Raw genomic sequence first — 19,817 nt, 5'->3', positions numbered from 1 at the left:
ACAGCTCCACCTCGGATGAAGAACGACAGACAGATACTAGCGATACGCCCAAAGACATGAGAAGAGAAAACGACACGGGCCTTCTACAATCCGCTTCGACCCTACCTCGGCGCACACCCTTTAAAGCCTGTACCACTAAGAATTGTTTGGATACATCCCGAAAGCCCTGTAACTTCAAACCAAAAGCCAACGCAGAAATAAAACGATTCACCTTTGCCAACGAAAACCCCGCCTCCCAGGCGTCCCCCAACCAGTACAAAAGTGCCACCAACCTGTCTCGATCCGTGCTGACGTTACCCAACACTCTTACCCACTCCTCCCACTGCTTCCAACAGGCAGAATAAGCACTCCACGTTGTGCGCGCCAATGACCTTTCCACCAAGTGCCCTACGGGACCGAGACCAGATCCCAGAGATGTTCCGGACAAGCCAAACCGAGGCGGTCCGCTCCCGGTGCCAATTCCCGAAATCGGTCCCACTGCGAGCGAGAAAGAGCATCAGTAATACAATTCTGTACCCCCGGCACATGCACCGCCACCACCCACGCGTTCAAAGACAAGCACACCAAGACTAAATGTCGCAACAACTGAACTACCGGAGGAGAGGATGCAGTAATGTTATTAATGGCCAGCACCACCCCCATGTTGTCGCAGTAAAAACAAACCTTTTTATCCCTGAGCCTGTCCCCCCAAATGGTCGCCGCAACCACGATAGGGAACAGCTCGAGCAGGGCCAGATTCCGCGTGAGTCCACTGGACACCCAGCTAGCCGGCCAGTTTCCTGCACACCAAGGACCACCCCCATAGGCTCCAAACCCACCTGCACCAGCCGCATCCGTAAAAATCTGTAAATCACTCGTATCCTGCGCTGGAGCCATCCATAGCGAGCGGCCGTTATACCGGCCCAAAAACTCATCCCAAACTTGCCAATCAGCCCGATGCTCCTCCTTGAGCCGCACAAAGTGATGTGGCGCACGAACCCCTACTAAAGATGTCGCCGCAGCCAACCGCCTACTAAAGACCCTCCCCATCTGCATAATCCGGCAAGCAAAATTCAACTTCCCCAGCAACGACTGAAGATCACGCAACGTAATTTTCTTTAACCTACAAACCCGACGTACCTTCTGCCTCAAAGACCGTAGCTTATCCGCCAGAAGACGACACTCCATTGCCACCGAATCAATTTCAATCCCTAAAAAACAAATGGTCGATACCGGGCCCTCTGTTTTTTCAGGCGCCAAAGGGATTCCAAAATCCCTCGCCACCTTCTGCAATGAATGAAGCAAGTTACCGCAAACCGGCGAACCCCCCCGGGCCGACGCACAAGAAATCATCCAAGTAATGTATCAACGAGTCGACCCCGGCTACACCCTTTGTCACCCATTCCACGAAGCTACTAAACGCCTCGAAATACGCGCAAGAAGGGAGCACCCCATCGGAAGACACCTATCCACGTAAAAAGCCCCATTCCAAAAACAACCCAACAACCGTTGGCTGTCTGGATGGATCGGCAACAACCGGAACGCCGCCTCAATGTCGGTTTTTGCTAACAGCGCGCCGGGACCCGCAGCACGAACTAGCCCCACCGCCTTGTCGAATGATGTATACACTACGGAGCATAACTCATGATCAATCCCATCATTTACCGACGCGCCCTTGGGAAACGATAAATGCTGGATTAAACTAAATTTCCGGGGCTCGCGCTTTGGAACGATGTCCAACGGGGACACCACTAAACCCTCTATGGGCGGATCAACAAAAGGCCCTGCCATGCGACCCAACGAAACATCTTTAAACAGTTTTTCCGACACGACCTCGGCGTGCAAGTAAGCCGACTTAAGATTCCGCCGCGTAACCGGGACCTCATAGGGAGGCGGAGGAATAATAAAACCGACACAAAACCCTTCGTAAAGGAGATTGGCCCCCGCCTTATCCGGATACTCATTTAAATACGGGGCCATCCTTTCCACCCTCACCGGCGACACCCCCTTGACTAGCCGAGGAGGACTGGTTCCCTGAACGCTTCTTCCGCATACATTTTGCAGCCCTGTGGGATGCACCATTACATTCTGAACAGACATGCTTGAACTTACACGTGGCCCCAAACTTACACTGGCCATCGTTAAATTGCCAGCAGAATCCCACTTTTGCCCCTGAAACTTGACCGGCCTGGCTGTACTGACCTCCTTGGCCGGCGCTCCTGGGAAAGGACTGCTTAACCGGCGCCGTAACCCTCAACCAGAGCGCAATATCCTTCTGGTCCCACCGAATCGCCGGCCGCACCGCTTTTCGCTGATGGAATTGCTCATCGTATCTTAACCACGCCTGCCCCCCGTATGCCCTATGAGCCTCCCCAATAGCATCAAAATAGCAAAACAGCGCCGAACAATTTTCCGGCGCCTTCTCTCCGATCACGCTGGCTAAAATGGCAAATGCCTGCGACCAATTGACGAACGTCTGCGGGATAAGCCTATACCGCCGACGTTCCTCCTCCTCCTTCTTACTCTCGTCCCGCTTGCTTTCATCCAAGTTGAACTTAGCAAGCGGCAGGAGAGAAAAAATCTCAACATATTCGTCCTTCCAGATCCGCTCACGCACCTCCTGCTTTAAATTTCGCCCCCAACGGACCTTCGAAGCAAACATACACCTCCCCGCGAGCACGATCATCAATCCGCACCCTATCGCCATCCTTCTGGGCCTCGGTCTGTACTGATACCGCGACCGCCTCCGTAGCCGCCACCACCAACCCGGGACGCGACTGTAACGATCACACCTCCCGGGGGCCTTCCCAAACTACCGCCGGGGAAATGGCCGTAACTACCGGCGCCGCCGCCTTATCAAGACGCCCGACCAGCTCCCGCAAACAACCCACCAAATCTGCTAGACCTGCGCCGTCGCGCCCGACCGCGCCGCTCCCGGCAGCCGATGCTACGCTTGCCGCCCCCCCACCGCCACCCGACATAAAAATCACTGGATATGGCAAAGACGGAGTTATGCACTCACCGAGCAGCACAGACGCTGTATTCCCGTCAGCCGGACCATCCTGAACTCGCCGAAAATCGTCCAGTTCGCCTTCCTCCAGTTCCTCTCTGGCAGACGACTGGCCACCCACCGACATCTCCGACACGGGGACAACGACGCGCTGACAGATGGGCCGGCAACCTGCCGCCCGACCGCGGGGACCCAGACTTCCGACCAGACCTGTTGTCTCGTCGCCGCTGCAGCTCTAGGCGTCCTCCTCGACGGTCTCGATGAAGCCTGCCCCCTGGCCGGAACATCACCATGCGGGGCGGCCGTAGCTTGTTCCCCAATTCTTGCATCCGATAGGGGAGGGGTGACAGGGAGCACGGCCTGCGACTCCCTGGTTACCACCGGACCTCGTCGCGGCTGGGGATTCCTGCCAGGACGCAGGGCCTGGGAAGAGGCGGCCCTCCCAGCTACCTGGCCTGCAGCATCCTTTGTAGGGCTCCCCCTGCGACGCCGTGTCCGCGGGACCACCTCCGGGCTGAGGTGTTCTGGAGGGCGGGACCGCCGGGAGCGACGGGGAGACCTGGCCCGGGCCACCGTCGCCCCCAACGCCGCTCTCTGCCTCATCCGAGCAGGAGCGGGTGTTAACAAGTCCCCCCCGCCGCCACAGGACTATCACTAGGGAGGGGGCCGGGGGAGGGGACCCTGTCCCCCTGCGCAACTGACCTCGGGCGCCGGGCCTGACGTGGCGATGAGTCGGCCCCCGGGAGTCTAGTCAGTGCAGCCACGGTCTCCTCTAACCAGCCGGGACTGTGGAATGCAGCTGCCGCACGAAGCTGTGCAAGAATGCCGACCTCCGACATGGCAGGTCAGCACAGAGCGGGACAACAGCAGGAGCTCTAAATTTCATTTGCTCCTTCTCCCGCTGCTTCCGGCTCACTGCCGAAAACAGGGGGAAACCTAGTAACGTCCCCTAACTCCTCCATACCTCTCATCTACCTCCCCCTACCTCTCCTATCTAGTTAACCCTTTCCCTCCTATGTCCAGTCACGTCGGCTTCCCCTGAAGCCCTGCGGGCTGCGTCCAGCCTCTTCTAGACATTGACAAGGTTAGAAATAATTATTTTTATTTCAAATAATAATTTTCTCCTTCAAACTTTGCTTTCGTCAAAGAATGCTCCATTTGCAGCAATTACAGCATTGCAGACCTTTGGCATTCTAGCTGTTAATTTGCTGAGGTAATCAGGAGAAATTTCACCCCATGCTTTCAGAAGCCCCTCCCACAAGTTGGATTGGCTTGATGGGCACTTCTTGCGTACCATACGGTCAAGCTGCTCCCACAACAGCTCTATGTGGTTGAGATCTGGTGACTGCGCTGGCCACTCCATTACAGATAGAATACCAGCTGCCTGCTTCTTCCCTAAATAATCCTGTTGTAGGATGAAATTGGCTCCAATCAAGCGCTGTCCACAGGGTATGGCATGGCGTTGCAAAATGGAGTGATAGCCTTCCTTATTCAAAATCCCTTTTACCTTGTACAAATCTCCCACTTTACCAGCACCCAAGCAACCCCAGACCATCACATTACCTCCACCATGCTTGACAGATGGCGTCAGGCACTCTTCCAGCATCTTTTCAGTTGTTCTGCGTCTCACAAATGTTCTTCTGTGTGATCCAAACACCTCAAACTTCGATTCGTCTGTCCATAGCACTTTTTTCCAATCTTCCTCTGTCCAATGTCTGTGTGCTTTTGCCCATATTAATCTTTTCCTTTTATTAGCCAGTCTCAGATATGGCTTTTTCTTTGCCACTCTGCCCTGAAGGCCAGCATCCCAGAGTCGCCTCTTCACTGTAGATGTTGACACTGGCGTTTTGCGGGTACTATTTAATGAAGCTGCCAGTTGAGGACCTGTGTGGCGTCTATTTCTCAAACTAGAGACTCTTATGTACTTGTTTTGTTGCTCAGTTGTGCAGTGGGGCCTCCCACTTCTCTTTCTACTCTGGTTAGAGCCTGTTTGTGCTGTCCTCTGAAGGGAGTAGTACACACCGTTGTAGGAAATCTTCAGTTTCTTGGCAATTTCTCGCATGGAATAGCCTTCATTTCTAAGAACAAGAATAGACTGTCGAGTTTCACATGAAAGCTCTCTTTTTCTAGCCATTTTGAGAGTTTAATCGAACCCACAAATGTAATGCTCCAGATTCTCAACTATCTCAAAGGAAGGTCAGTTTTATAGCTCCTCTAAACAGCAAAACTGTTTACAGCGGTGCTAACATAATTGCACAAGGGTTTTCAAGTGTTTTCTAATCATCCATTAGCCTTCTAACACAGTTAGCAAACACAATGTACCATTAGAACACTGGAGTGATGGTTGCTGGAAATGGGCCTCTATACACCTATGTAGATATTGCATTAAAAAACAGACGTTTGCAGCTAGAATAGTCATTTAGCACATTAGCAATGTATAGAGTGTATTTCTGATTAATTTAAAGTTATCTTCATTGAAAAAAACTGTGCTTTTCTTGCAAAAATAAGGAAATTTCTAAGTGACCCTAAACTTTTGAACGGTAGTGTATATATATATACAAAATTGTAAGGCAGGTAGGCGCAGCACTAGTGCAAAATACCAAATGAATGGTCGGTGCAAAGCTTAGTATGGTAGGAGTCACTTCTCCCCATATGGTATATAACAAGAGAATAAGAGCACAGAAGCAGCACTCAAAGAAAAACGTGAAGTTTATTCAACCAACAAATGCAATGTTTCACTTCCTCAATGGAAGTATTTTCAAGCAAACAGTGATAGTAACACACAGGTATAAATATAGAGAACATAGTTCAGTAAACAGGGATTATAATTACAGTAATAGCAATTTTTATAAAACCTATAAAAGCACGATTATAAAACCCGCAGATAAAGGGGGAGCGGTCGTTGTTATGGACCGTACTTTATATTTGAAAGCAATATATACACAACTAGATGACGCTGAGGTATACCAAAAAGTTCCTTCAAATCCTATGCAAAGTATACAAAAACAAATTATGGTATTGGTGGACAACGCTTATGCTAATGGCATGATAGATAACGATTTTCTCTCCTTTTTGACACCATTATTTCCTATAACTCCAATACTATACTGCCTGCCTAAAATTCATAAAAGTGTTACAGATCCCCCAGGGAGACCTATAGTCTCAGGGAGAGAGTCGTTACTGAGTCCACTAGCTATTTTCTTAGATAAAATATTGAGGGAACATGCCACATCTGCAAAATATATTAGAGACACATCAGATTTCTTGGCTAAGATTAAAAATATTAATGTTCCTACAGGAGTAGTGCTGGTCTCTTTTGATGTGAACAGCTTGTATACCTCCATAAATCATGGGAGAGGCATGAGCAGTGTAGAGAAAGCACTGGGGGGCACTGAATTTTCAAGTGAATGTAGGGAGTTTCTTATGGGCCTTCTAGATATTGTATTGACCTGTAATCATTTCTTATTCAATGAGGAGTATTATATACAACTCAGAGGTACAGCCATGGGGTCAAATGTGGCCCCCCACGTATGCCAATATTGATATGGCTGACTTGGAGGAGACATCGATCTATGTATCCCACCACTTCATTTCGGTTTTGGGGTGGTGGCGATACATAGATGATGTCTTCCTCATTTGGACTGGGATTCACCAGATCTGGACCTGTTTTTTTATTTTTTTAATAATATTGACCCTGATATAAAATTCACGACGGTGGCCTCCAGTACTCACATTCAATTTCTAGATACCTTGGTCAGTATTCAAGATCACAAACTGGTGATGGATTTACATATCAAACAGACAGATTGTAATAACCTGCTGCATTTTGATTGCAATCACCCTAAGGGAATGATTAAATCCTTACCATACAGTCAATTATTGAGAGTGAAACGAATTGTGTGTGTAGCCCTAATGTAGCAGGGATTATTAAAAGACATTGGAGAATTCTTGGGAATTATTATGATAGGGTAAAACTTATAACATTAAATCATACTATACTTGTAGAAGTGATTTTGTTATATATGTTCTACAGTGCCCGTGTAATTTAATCTATGTGGGTGAAACTACAACGGAGTGTCGATTAAGGTTAAACAACCATAAATCCAGCATATGCACGAAAAAAGTTGAATTCCCTGTACCACGACATTTTGTGGAGATGGGACACACTGTACAACAACTCAGGTTCACCATACTTGACAGGGTCCCTCCTCTGAAGCGCGGGGGAAACAGGGAATTGATCCTAAAAAAGCGAGAAGTTTATTGGATCAATAAACTGAATTCATTACATCCGTGTGGGCTTAATACTGATTATCCTCTAAATGTGTTTAAATGATGACCTCGGATGTTAGATTTGGTTTTTATCTGTCCTATATATATAGCTTCTTCTTGATTTAGACTTTGTCGCCCTTTAAGGAATTGTTCCCTTGCCTTGTGATATCTGTTCATGATTCATGCAACGTTCTTAATAGTCCGTGGTGTTTGGATTGGAGAACAATAATTATGCTGTAACAGAATCATATTTATTAACCTAACTCTTCTTTTCTTTTTTTGGTAGAACGATGTCTGATTTATGATATATATGGACACTCACCATTTGAACCCAGAAAGACTGAACGCTCGTGAAAAATAATTTTGCTATTGAATAAATATGGTATATTTTTTAATAATTTTGTTTTTTTCATGTACTCTATAAGGTTGCTTTGACTTGGTACAACTTCAATAAATTGACATATACCTTAAATAATTTTAATGTTAGTTGGGATAATTTATGATCCCTTGGTCCTTTGAATTAGTGATGTATGTTCTATACGCAGGAGTTCCTGGTCTTTTATGACACTGGTTTTGCTCTTCGAACTTGAAATCCCGGAATGATCTTCACCATATACCTGTTTGTTGATTATATATCAACACATCGGTCGAGTGGGTATTGAGACTTGAGGTGCCCCGCATTGCTATATGTGGGGCACCATTTTGTCTCCAGGGACGTAATGCTCTAAATATAGCCTTGACCGTTGGTATCTAATATGGATTTTAATCCCTGCATATACTGTGATGGCGGAGCGGAACATACTATCCCTGATTCAGGTATAATCTTTATATGATTAAATCCACATAGTTTGATATAGAATGGCATTCTGCCCTTAATAAAGATGGTGTTACACAGCACATTTACCTGAAAGTGACTGTGCGGCTAGATCTGCCTCTTCAGCTGCTGTGATTATGCTTGACACCACGTTGTTGTGCTTTGCCATATCAACCCTAGAACACGAGGATGGCCTTACCCAATAGACAGCTAGGATGTGGGCATGCGCAATTTGGCGTGTGAAACGCCGAGACTCTAGTAATTAGCACATGAGTCATTCAGTCCAGGAGGTTTCATTCAACGTAGCTTGCTGAGTGTCAGCTGTTTTTATGTTTCATTATTTAATCACTATTTACACCTAATTTACAGAATATACGTGTTTACTTGTATATGGTAGACATGACACATTTAAAAAAAATGTAATATTACATGTCCTAATTGGACTCTTAATCCACATGTTTTTTTGTACGTGGTCACACTGTTATACTGTGCGATTTTTATACGTTTTATATAAATTGCTATTAATTATAATCCTTGTTTACTGAACAATGTTCTCTGTATTTATACCTGTGTGTTACTATAACTGTTTGCTTGAAAATGCTTCCCTTGAGAATGTGAAACGTTGCATTTGTTTTGTGAATAAACGTCACGTTATTTTTTGAGAGCTGCTTCTTTGCTCTTACTCCCTTGTTTTATATATATATATATATATATATATATATATATAAAACCACACACACATACACACACACATATACCACACACACACATACTGTACATGCTGTGTTATATATATATATATATATATATATATATATATATATATATATATATATATATATACGGTATATACAGTGAAGGGAATAAGTATTTGATCCCTTGCTGATTTTGTAAGTTTGCCCACTGTCAAAGACATGAACAGTCTAGAATTTTTAGGCTAGGTTAATTTTACCAGTGAGAGATAGATTATATATAAAAAAAAAAAAAAATCACATTGTCAAAATTATATATATTTATTTGCATTGTGCACTGAGAAATAAGTATTTGATCCCTTTGGCAAACAAGACTTAATACTTGGTGGCAAAACCCTTGTTGGCAAGCACAGACGTCAGACATTTTTAGTAGTTGATGATGAGGTTTGCACACATGTTAGATGGAATTTTGGCCCACTCCTCTTTGCAGATCATCTGTAAATCATTAAGATTTCGAGGCTGTCGCTTGGCAACTCGGATCTTCAGCTCCCTCCATAAGTTTTCGATGGGATTAAGGTCTGGAGTCTGGCTAGGCCACTCCATGACCTTAATGTGCTTCTTTTTGAGCCACTCCTTTGTTGCCTTGGCTGTATGTTTCAGGCCATTGTCGTTCTGGAAGACCCAGCCACGAGCCATTTTTAATGTCTTGGTGGAGGGAAGGAGGTTGTCACTCAGGATTTGACGGTACATGGCTCCATCCATTCTCGCATTGATGCGGTGAAGTAGTCCTGTGCCCTTAGCAGAGAAACACCCCCAAAACATAATGTTTCCACCTCCATGCTTGACAGTGGGGACGGTGTTCTTTGGATCATAGGCAGCATTTCTCTTCCTCCAAAAACGGCGAGTTGAGTTAATGCCAAGGAGCTCAATTTTAGTCTCATCTGACCACAGCACCTTCTCCCAATCACTCTCAGAATCATCCAGATGTTCATTTGCAAACTTCAGATGGGCCTGTACATGTGCCTTCTTCAGCAGGGGGACCTTGCGGGCACTGCAGGATTTTAATCCATTACGGCGTAATGTGTTACCAATGGTTTTCTTGGTGACTGTGGCCCCAGCTGCCTTGAGATCATTAACAAGTTCCCCCCGTGTAGTTTTCGGCTGAGCTCTCACCTTCCTCAGGATCAAGGATACCCCACGAGGTGAGATTTTGCATGGAGCCCCAGATCTATGTCGTTTGACAGTCATTTTGTATGTCTTCCATTTTCTTACTATTGCACCAACAGTTGTCTCCTTCTCACCAAGCATCTTACTTATGGTTTTGTAGCCCATTCCAGCCTTGTGCAGGTCTATGATCTTGTCCCTGACATCCTTAGAAAGCTCTTTGGTCTTGCCCATGTTGTAGAGGTTAGAGTCAGACTGATTAATTGAGTCTGTGGACAGGAGTCTTTTATACAGGTGACCATTTAAGACAGCTGTCTTTAATGCAGGCACCAAGTTGATTTGGAGCGTGTAACTGGTCTGGAGGAGGCTGAACTCTTAATGGTTGGTAGGGGATCAAATACGTATTTATCTGTGCACAATGCAAATAAATATATATAATTTTGACAATGTGATTTTCTTTTTTTTTTTAAATATAATCTATCTCTCACTGGTAAAATTAACCTAGCCTAAAAATTCTAGACTGTTCATGACTTTGACAGTGGGCAAACTTACAAAATCAGCAAGGGATCAAATACTTATTTCCTCCACTGTAAATAGTACAACCTCATTGAGCCGACTGACCAAAATTGCACGGAAATTTTTTATTTTATGGGGGTAGTCCTCTCAAAGAAAACAGTATACATAATGCCAGTTAAAGTGTGTAATCCATCCAGCAAACATGTACAGCACACAAATAAACAGCCCTCACATTCTTAGTCTCTATAATTGCTCCCCTGTAATTCTTAGTTCACAGCATGGCTCCCTCTAACTCTTAGTCCTCAGCATGGGTCCCATTTCATTCCTGGTCCCCAGCATGGCTCCCCTCTACTTCCTAGTCCTCAGCATTGCTAGCCTCTCATTCCTAGTCCCCAGCATGTCTCCCCTCTCATTCCTAGTCTCCAGCATGGCCCCCCATTCCTAGTACCCAGCATGGTTCCCCCCTCATTTTTAGTCCCCAGCATGGCTCCACTCTCATTCCTAGTCCCCAGCATGGCCCCACTTTCATTTCTAGTACCCAGCATGCTCCCACTTTCATTTCTAGTCTCCAGCATGGCTCCCCTCTAATTCCTAGTCCCCAGCTTCCTTTTAATTCCTTGTCCCCAGCATGGCTCCCCAGTCAGTTTAGTCCACAGAAATCCTGAATATTTGCCTAAGCTTCAAGGGGTGGTCTTCAAGGGAGGTTTCACTGTATAAATACATATGTATATGTATCGATGAAAGGGGTGTTGGGTACCTGTGGGTAGATAGACTGGCACCCAAAGCTTACAACCTACATGAATCTTAATATTATTTGTATAACTGTATTATTTAAATATTGTATAGGACTGTTGCACTGTTGTATTTACTTAGACAAAGTGTGGCGCTATACAGTATATTATTTTTGCAGAGTAGATTGCACAGTATAGGATTATTTAGGCAACTATATGGGGCATATTGGGATAACAGAGTTCCAGATGTTCCAATGGTTTTGGTTTTGGGGACCATAGACACTACTTTAGCTCTAGCATATTTCTGTAAACATTTCATCATGACACCACCCTTGGGACACATGCATATTCATTTGATGAACATAAACCTGCCCTGTAACAGCAACCAAACATAAAAGTCATCAATTGGGACAGGTCACAAAAACTACAGAAAACTATTTTTATATTTAACTGGTATAATTGGAATTCCTATAAACCTAGCAACTCTTACAATAAAATTAATATTATTACAAATGGGAATTAGCGGAAAAAGCTAAAAAAATAAATACTTTTAGAATATTTCAGCAAATATGAATGTGTCCTGTTTTTCTGCATTTCTCCTATAATAAAATGCCTTTAAATTAAATGTTACCATATATGTAACCCAAAAAATGGTGACTAAAAAAAACCTACAACTCACTTTACTGATTCAAAGCTCCATATCCTCTGAATAGATAGTTATGTTAAATTTTAAATTTCTAGCTGCCTGAAGCGGCCACTAGATGGCGCTTAGGAGCTTACGGCATACTGTTTTATAAGTGAATTCAATGTATAACTCCTGTACAGAAAGATCCTAAGCGCCATCTACTGGTTGCTTCAGGCAGACAAAACTTTATCATATACCATTTATGTCTATGCAGGGGATTTGGTGCTCTGTATCATACAAATGGAGAGACATTTTATAATAAAAAATATATATTTTTTATATTTAATCTTAAATGTTCTAAATAATTAAAATAGTCTGGTTCATGACAAAAGTAAAAATCTTCTGATCTGCTTTGCCAACAACATTCTGCTTTTCATTTATAAAATACATGAATTGAAATACATTTCTTATTACTGCCACATAAGGGATTTCTAAATCTTCCATGATAGTAATAGCTGAGATTTCTTCCATAATAGGATTTCCGTAATAAGATGTCTGAACACACCAAAGAGCTGAGTTAGAATGTCACTTCCGACTGTAAATCATCGATAAATAAATATTTACATAAAATTCTAGTTATTGGGTCACTGGAGTCTTAGATAAATTCTGTGCAAGTAAAGCTACAGCTGCAAGCGGTCAACAATAATGTAAATAAAATCTGCCTTGCTGAGGTCTTTATAAAAAGCCTGTTTCCTCCAGAGATTCCTCCAGTCTGTTATACAACATCAACTTCTTAGCTTCTTATAGAATAAACATGATTTCCGTCCATAGTCATTGTTTTGCATCTGTATTTTTAAGCACAAACCAGGATGGAATAAAAACTATTTTTTGTGTATTCAGGTTTGGGTTTTGGCTCCAGCATCTCCAGCAAAAAAAAGTATAACGCGCTGAATAATTATGTAAAGCAACTTCTCCAGAGTACAGAAATACTCCATATGTGGTTATAAACTGCTGTTTGGGCACACAGTAGGGCTCAGAAGAGAAGGAGCGCCATTTGGCTTTTGGACCTCAGATTTTGCTTCATTAGTTTCTCTGCACCACGTCGCATTTGCAAAACCCCTTAGGTACCAATACAGTGGAAACTACCAGAATGTGACTCCATTTGGAAAACTACTCCACTTGAGGAATTCATCTAGGGGTGTAGTGAGAATTTTGACCCCCCCCCAGTTGTTTCATAAATTTTATTAGAATTGGGCAGTGAAAATAAAAATTTTAATTTTTTCCAATAAGACGTAGATTTAGTTAAAAATGTTTAATTTTCTCAACAACTAAAAGGGGAAAAAACACCCCAACATTTGTAAAGCAAGTTCTCCCAATTACGGCAATACCCCATATGTGGTCATAAACATCTGTTTGGGCCCACAGTAGGGCTCAGAAGGGAGGGAGCGCCATTTGGTTTTTGGATTGCAGATTTTGCTGGATTGGTTTCTGGGCGCTATGTGGCATTTACAAAGCCCCTCTGGGACCAAAACAGTGGACACCACCCAGAAGTGACCTAATTTTGGAAACTACACCCCTCAAGGTATTCACCTAGGGGTGTAGTGAGCATGTTAACTCCACAGGTGTTTTCTATAAATTTTTCCATAGATATGCCAATATTTTGTGCCCAGCTTATGCCACCATGAAAAGACAGCTCTCTAATTATTATGCTGTGTATCCTGGTTTTAGAAACACCTTACATGTGACCCTACACTTTTGCCTGGGCATTCGACAGGGCTCAGGAGTGAAAGAGTATCATGCGAAATTGAGGTCTAATTTGGCGATTTACAAAGTATTGGTTCACAATTGCAGAGGCTCTGATGTAAAATAATATTTAAAAAAAAACTGAGAAATGACCCCATTTTGGAAACGACACCCCTCAAGGTATTTATTAAGGGGTGTAGTGAGCATTTTGACTAATCGGCCTAATCGGCTTCCATAATTGGCAGACAAGGAGGCCATTGTTAGGCACATGCACATGCGTCGCGGGGGTGCCGATTGGCTACAAACCACTTAGATGAAGCGATCGCTATTAATCGTTGCATCTAAAAGGGTTAATGGCGGGGACTATCTCCGGTCCCTGCCGTTACACCCGCCGATGATGCAGGGATTTGTTTACATGAATCATTCCTGCCCATAAATAGATAATATTAAATATAAATATACGGTATATATATATTGAGGAAATGCTATTATTTACTTTACCATATTTATTAGGTGGTATTTCTTTTGTCGGGTTTGGATTTAGTCTGTCTGATGATACTCTTGGAACAGCTCCTTATTTTTAGCCCTTCTTCTGATTTATTTGCTTAAATCTTTTCCAGTAACCATGTCTTTGATATGAAAAAAAAAATAAGATGCTTTTACATTTTCTTTATCTGGGAAAGAAATGTGCCCAGTGCAATTATTGAGAGAGAACATTTCTCAATGGAGAGAAATTTCAAAATATGCCAAGAGCTTTTTTTTTTAATGAAAGCAAACTTATTAAACTCATGGAGAAAGAAAATTGTACATGATCGAGGCTTGCAGATGTAGCTGATCTGATGATGAGATCAAGTAAGACATTCAACAGCACCTAAAGGCATCTGAGAAATGTACTTGACCTCTTTTACTCTGTTTATGCTGCAAGACCTTAGTTTATTTCCCATGTGATACACAGTAACTGCAGCCATATTGATTGGTACCCAGCTTTCCTAGGATCAGATATAATTTTTAAAAAAAAGGTTAATATAATAATGCATAAGCTTGGAAGAAGAGAATGAGAGAACTTTTATTTACTAGACTGAAATGCTCTACATTCTCAATTATAAAAACAAATGCAGTATGAATCTGAGCATTTTCTCGATATATCTAGATAGGCTGAGGCAGGGATGTATACAGGACTTTATGGGCAAGTTCAGATGTGGCGTAATTGCTGTTGAATTCCGCTGTGGACAGTCTGCAGTTGAAATCCGCAGCAGACGTTTTTTCCATTGGTTTCTATACATTTTTAGTAAACTTAGTTCAGACGTTGCAGAAAATAACTGTGCGGAATTTAGGCTGCGGTGTAGAATATTCCCTCCGCAGCATGCTCATGACATTTCGGAGAAGAAGCGGAATTCCACTGCGGATTTCAGCCTTTGCAGTGCAAAAACTGAAATCTTTTAAGTAACTTTGTTCAGATGTTCCGGAAAATAACAGTGTGGAATTTAGGCTGAAGTGCCGAATTTTCACACCGCTGCAGGCACAGTCTGTTGCGGAGAAGCAGCGGATTTTCACTGCAGATTTCTTGGGCAAGTCTGTTGTGATATCCGCAACATCGGTATTTCCTGTCAAATATGCAAATGTTGCTGCAGATTCGTTGCGTTACTGCCGCGAATTTGCAGCAACATTTGCAGCGGAAAAATACCGCCATGTCTGAACATGGTCTATCAAGAGTGATTATTACAAGGTATGGACATTGGCGTACACACTCACAAATGAATGAACACAAGCTTTTGGCTTTTACAATGCTCCCCTAACAAAGCCATCTACATACCCACATCTACAGTACATCAGTGCTAGCTACATGCCCCCTTAACAATGCCATCCATAGACCCCCACAACAATACCTGCAACATGCTCTATAATAATGTAGCTGCTTGTCTCATAACAGTATTAGCCACCTCACCCCTTAATAGTGCCAGTCACATGCCCATATATCAGTGCCAGCCACTGTATGCATGAATTTAAAAGTGGCAGCCACATTCCCCATTAATAGTACCACATGTCAACTGTCTGATCCTTAATTGTGCCCGCAACATGCCCTCTTAATAATACCAACCACATAACCACATACCCTCTTTGTAGTAATAGCCATAAGCATTAAAAGGGGTAGTCCACAGATCATTTTGTGGTGCTGACTTTGACGCAGAGACTGTGTTGGAATCAGCGCTCCGAAAGGCCCCTAAGAAATCGCCCCCCCAATAATTTTAAAGAGAGGCAAAAGCGGGTAGTTTTTCCCAGGTGACTTTTGGCCGTTTGCGGATAAAAAAAAAAAAGCGTCATGCTCTTTGAATGGTTTCAGCCTCTGACCTCCCATTCAAATAAATGTGAGACATAAAAAACCTGCGGCGCTCATTTTAAATGGTAATTGCCGCGACGTTTTACTATGGTTTTGGTACTAGATTTATACCGCTAAAGAACAATCGGAAAAAAAATGCCAAAATAAAATGCAGAGAAGAAAGCTTAAAAAAACGCTGCCATTTTAATATCTGCCTCAAAATTCCTAAAAGAATTTTGAAGCTGATTTTTTTCCGCCTGAAAAACAACACAGAGCGAACTATTCCTAACAGTCCCAGCCACATTCCCCTGAAGTAATGCAAAATCAATCTCCTCCATAAATAAATATAAATATATGTTTTACGGAATTGCTAATAAGGCAACTCCATAATATTTGGTTTTCATTAGCTCTAAGGTGATGTTTCACTTTAAAAGGTTTTATTTAGTCTATCTGAAGATACTCTTAGGCCTCATGCACATGACCGTAGCCATGTGCACGGCCAGTGGCGTAGCAATAGGGGTCGCAGTTACGACCGGGCCCGTAAGCCAGGGGGGCCCGTAGGCCCCCCTCGCCACACTAACGCTGACTGCAGGGCCGGGCAGCCTATCTGGCAAATGCCAGATGCCGGTGTATGTAGTGGGCTGCTGCTGCCCGCCCACCTCTTTATCCCCAGCGGCGGGCCCTGCCCTGTAGTGTGACACATTTCCCCTCCCTGAGCAGCGCACAGCCCACTTGCTGGACGCTATACTACGCAGCCTGCTGCAGTCCAGCCAATTAGTGTGGGTCATACTGATTGGCTGGGCTGCACTAGGCTGTGTACTACAGCGGCCTGCATGTAGACTGTGCACTGCATAGGGGGGAATTGTCGTGGTCCTAGCAGCAGGAGGTGCCTCATGAGTCGTCGACTGACCTTTTCCACTTCCACTCCCCCTCCCCCATCATATTACATCTTGTACCTGCTCTGCATAAGTAGGTATGTCCAGCCACCCGCCCACATTCATCCTCGGGGGACAGAGTGCCGGCTACATCATGGCTCACAGAGCTGAGCAGAGACATAGTCAGACTCAAAGGTAAGAGCCAGGCAGCACTGCAGCAGCTTATAAGAAAAAAGTGTGTCCCCAGTACTTTGCAAAGAAACTACTGTCTGTTATGCCCTTCCCCTGCATGGGGAACTATAACTCTAATCCTATCATGTGTGATACTGTCTGCTGAGCCACTGTATCTAATCCTATCATGTGTGATACTGTCTGCTGAGCCACTGTATCTAATCCTATCATGTGTGATACTGTCTGCTCAGCCACTGTATCTAATCCTATCATGTGTGATGCTGTCTGCTGAGCCAATGTATCTAATCCTATCCATAGTTTATAGGGTCGTAGTGCTATAGATATGCTGTCTCCTATACACACATTTTTTTTTGGGCGGACACATATGTATTGGGGATATTTCCCCTGACATTTTAAGCCCTTAGTGACGCCCCGGCTGCTAGTGCTGCATTGTTGGGTCACTTAGGTGACCCAGCGATGCAGCTGAAGGCTGCGGACCGTCCGCCATGAGAAGTTTGCGGGGGGGGGGGGGCCCAATAATAACTTTTGCATCGGGGCCCATGAGCCTTTAGCTACGCCCCTGTGCACGGCCGTTATTTTCGGGTCGGCAGGCAGAGGAGTGTCACCCACGAGCCGCCCGCAAATCGCGGGCCGTGCACATGGCCGCGTCCATTATTTCCTATGAGCCTGGACCGCAGAACACGGCCGTAATAAGACATGCCCTATCTTTCTGCGGTCCGGGCTCCTGGGCCATGCATGGGCAGAGGAAACTACGGTTGTGTGCATGGCCCCATAGGAATGAATAGGGCCACAATTCTCCAGTGGATTTTCGGGGGAATTGCGGCCGCAAAAGCACGTTCGTGTGCATGGGGCCTTAGAGAACCTTTTATTGCCAGTCACGCTTCAGATTTATTTGATAAAATTATTTCCAGTAATAATCTTTGGTATGATAAGATGCCTGTTTAACACTGTAATTCAGCCACCCCAGGGCCGCACCATCCATGAGGCAAAATTAGTTTCTCCCCTCAACCAGCGGCATGCTGCCTCTCTGAGGCGGGGACGGCGCCACTGAAACCAGCCGCTGCCATCGCCACATGCACTATAATTGTATGCCTCTATAGAACGCAGATACGATTACATGCATAAGCGCTGCATAAGCGCTGAATGGCAGGGCAGGTTACATGCCCTGTTATTCAGCGCCTCTCAATGACGCAAGTGGCGCAATGATGTCATCGCTGCATCACAGCACACATTCACTTATTTAATATTGTTTTTTCACTGTGTGTGTGATACCCAGGAAAATCGCTGTTTATTTACTGTCATTGTACTGTTGCTTTAGTATGCAGGTTTCAGAGGAGTGCAGAAGTGAGGAGAAGTGTGCAGCAGCGTGCAGGCAGAGGAGAGCAGACAAGTCAGTGTCTGAGAGGAATTCTGTGAGAGGATCAGCAACCGCCATGTGGAAGTGAAAGGAGTGCAGGTCAGTGTGTGTTGCATGTGGTACAGAAGCCAGGCAAGGAGCTTGGACACTACTGAGAGTGCCTAGAGCAAAGCAAGGAGCTTGCACACAGCCTAGAATCCCCAAGGGACACCATTTCTCTGTGATAGTGCAACTGGATTGGGACAGTCAGCAGCACACCTTCCAGCACAGTATAGAGAAGAAAGAGGACCCGAGCTCAGAGCACACTTGGAGGATTTACAGACAGAGTCAGGGAGGTGAAGCAGGTACCACCATTTGCAATACCCTGTGATATGTTTATTCTACTTAAAGACATTGCCTCTGTGACAAAAGTAACCACCAAGCATATTGTGCCCAGTAAAACTACTGTGAAAGTTTATTGAACCCTGTCTCCTGGAACATCCTTATTTCTGGGTACACCACATAACATCCCAGGGGACAGAGAACAGTGTATCCCACAAGCACCACTTATTTCACTGGTTCTGCGGCCCGAGGAGCGGGAGAGAGAAAGTGCGCCACCGTGACCAAAGGGCGCGAAAACCAACTTCAGCTCAGATAGCCCTGCCCACCGGGACTCGGCGCCCGTGTTACCACATGTGTATGTCACGTTTGTCACAAGGATTTCTGGGATGCGGTCCCCTTTTGGGAACCTCCTAAGGTCTAGGGGGAAAATGTGTGGCCATATGGTTCCTTTGTCCCCGGCAACTCGGCCTCCCTTCTTCTTCTGAGGACCCAAGCCACATACAGACCCCTAGGTGGACACTGGGGTGGCAGCCTAGGTAGAAGCCTAGGAGCGTTGTTGGGTCTTCCTGAGCTTCAACGAGGGAGGCCCATCGATCCTCGATCCCTTGGGCCTAGGGTTCAGAGGGGCGGGGAATGGTTATGCGGGGCCTCTCTCCTTTAGGAGAAGGGCTGCGATAGACGGCATCCTTTGTGCACTTTTTTTGCACTCTGGGTGACAGAAAGCATGACTCAGACTTTCTAATAAAAAGAACATAAAAAAACAATATAATCGTGCCGCTTGCGTCGTTCAGCCCCAGCAGACCTGCTCAGAAGAGAGCAGGCCTGCATTGCAAGAAGATGGTGCGGGAACGGGATCAGATGAATATGCAAAGTTGTTGTTTTTTTTCTCATAAGTGTGAGTCGCATTATCTACAAGGGGGGCACTATCTACAGGGGGCTATATGTGGGGCACTATCTATAGGGAGGACTATATGTGGGGCACTATCTGCAGGGGGCTGTATTTGGGGCACTAGCTACATGGGCATCTATGGGGGCCACTTTATATAGGGGTATCTATGTAGGACACTATTTACATGGGCTCTATGGGGGCAATATCTACATTGGGGCTTACCATTTCCTTACCATTGTTTGGGCCATGCTGGGAGCTGTAGTTTTACACCGTACAAACCTATACGGCAGGGATTGCACTAAATTGAGCTGTATTTGGGCTGG

The 19,817-nt window shown here is 44.8% G+C and overlaps 1 long non-coding RNA gene across 1 annotated transcript in view; it reads left to right on the top strand.

The window, feature by feature from the left end:
• LOC142746257 (uncharacterized) overlaps window positions 1-19,817 on the top strand; it is a 188,609-nt gene that overhangs the window by 135,177 nt on the left and 33,615 nt on the right. The window contains exon 2 of the long non-coding RNA XR_012881701.1: window positions 18,246-18,383. This is a non-coding gene — a long non-coding RNA (uncharacterized LOC142746257). The remainder of the gene's footprint in view (window positions 1-18,245; window positions 18,384-19,817) is intronic.

This window comes from Rhinoderma darwinii, chromosome 1, assembly GCF_050947455.1.
Source record: "Rhinoderma darwinii isolate aRhiDar2 chromosome 1, aRhiDar2.hap1, whole genome shotgun sequence".
In the NCBI taxonomy this organism is placed as follows: domain Eukaryota; kingdom Metazoa; phylum Chordata; class Amphibia; order Anura; family Rhinodermatidae; genus Rhinoderma; species Rhinoderma darwinii.
The sequence above is the reverse complement of the archived record's forward strand: the minus strand, read 5'-3'. Positions and strand labels throughout refer to the sequence as shown.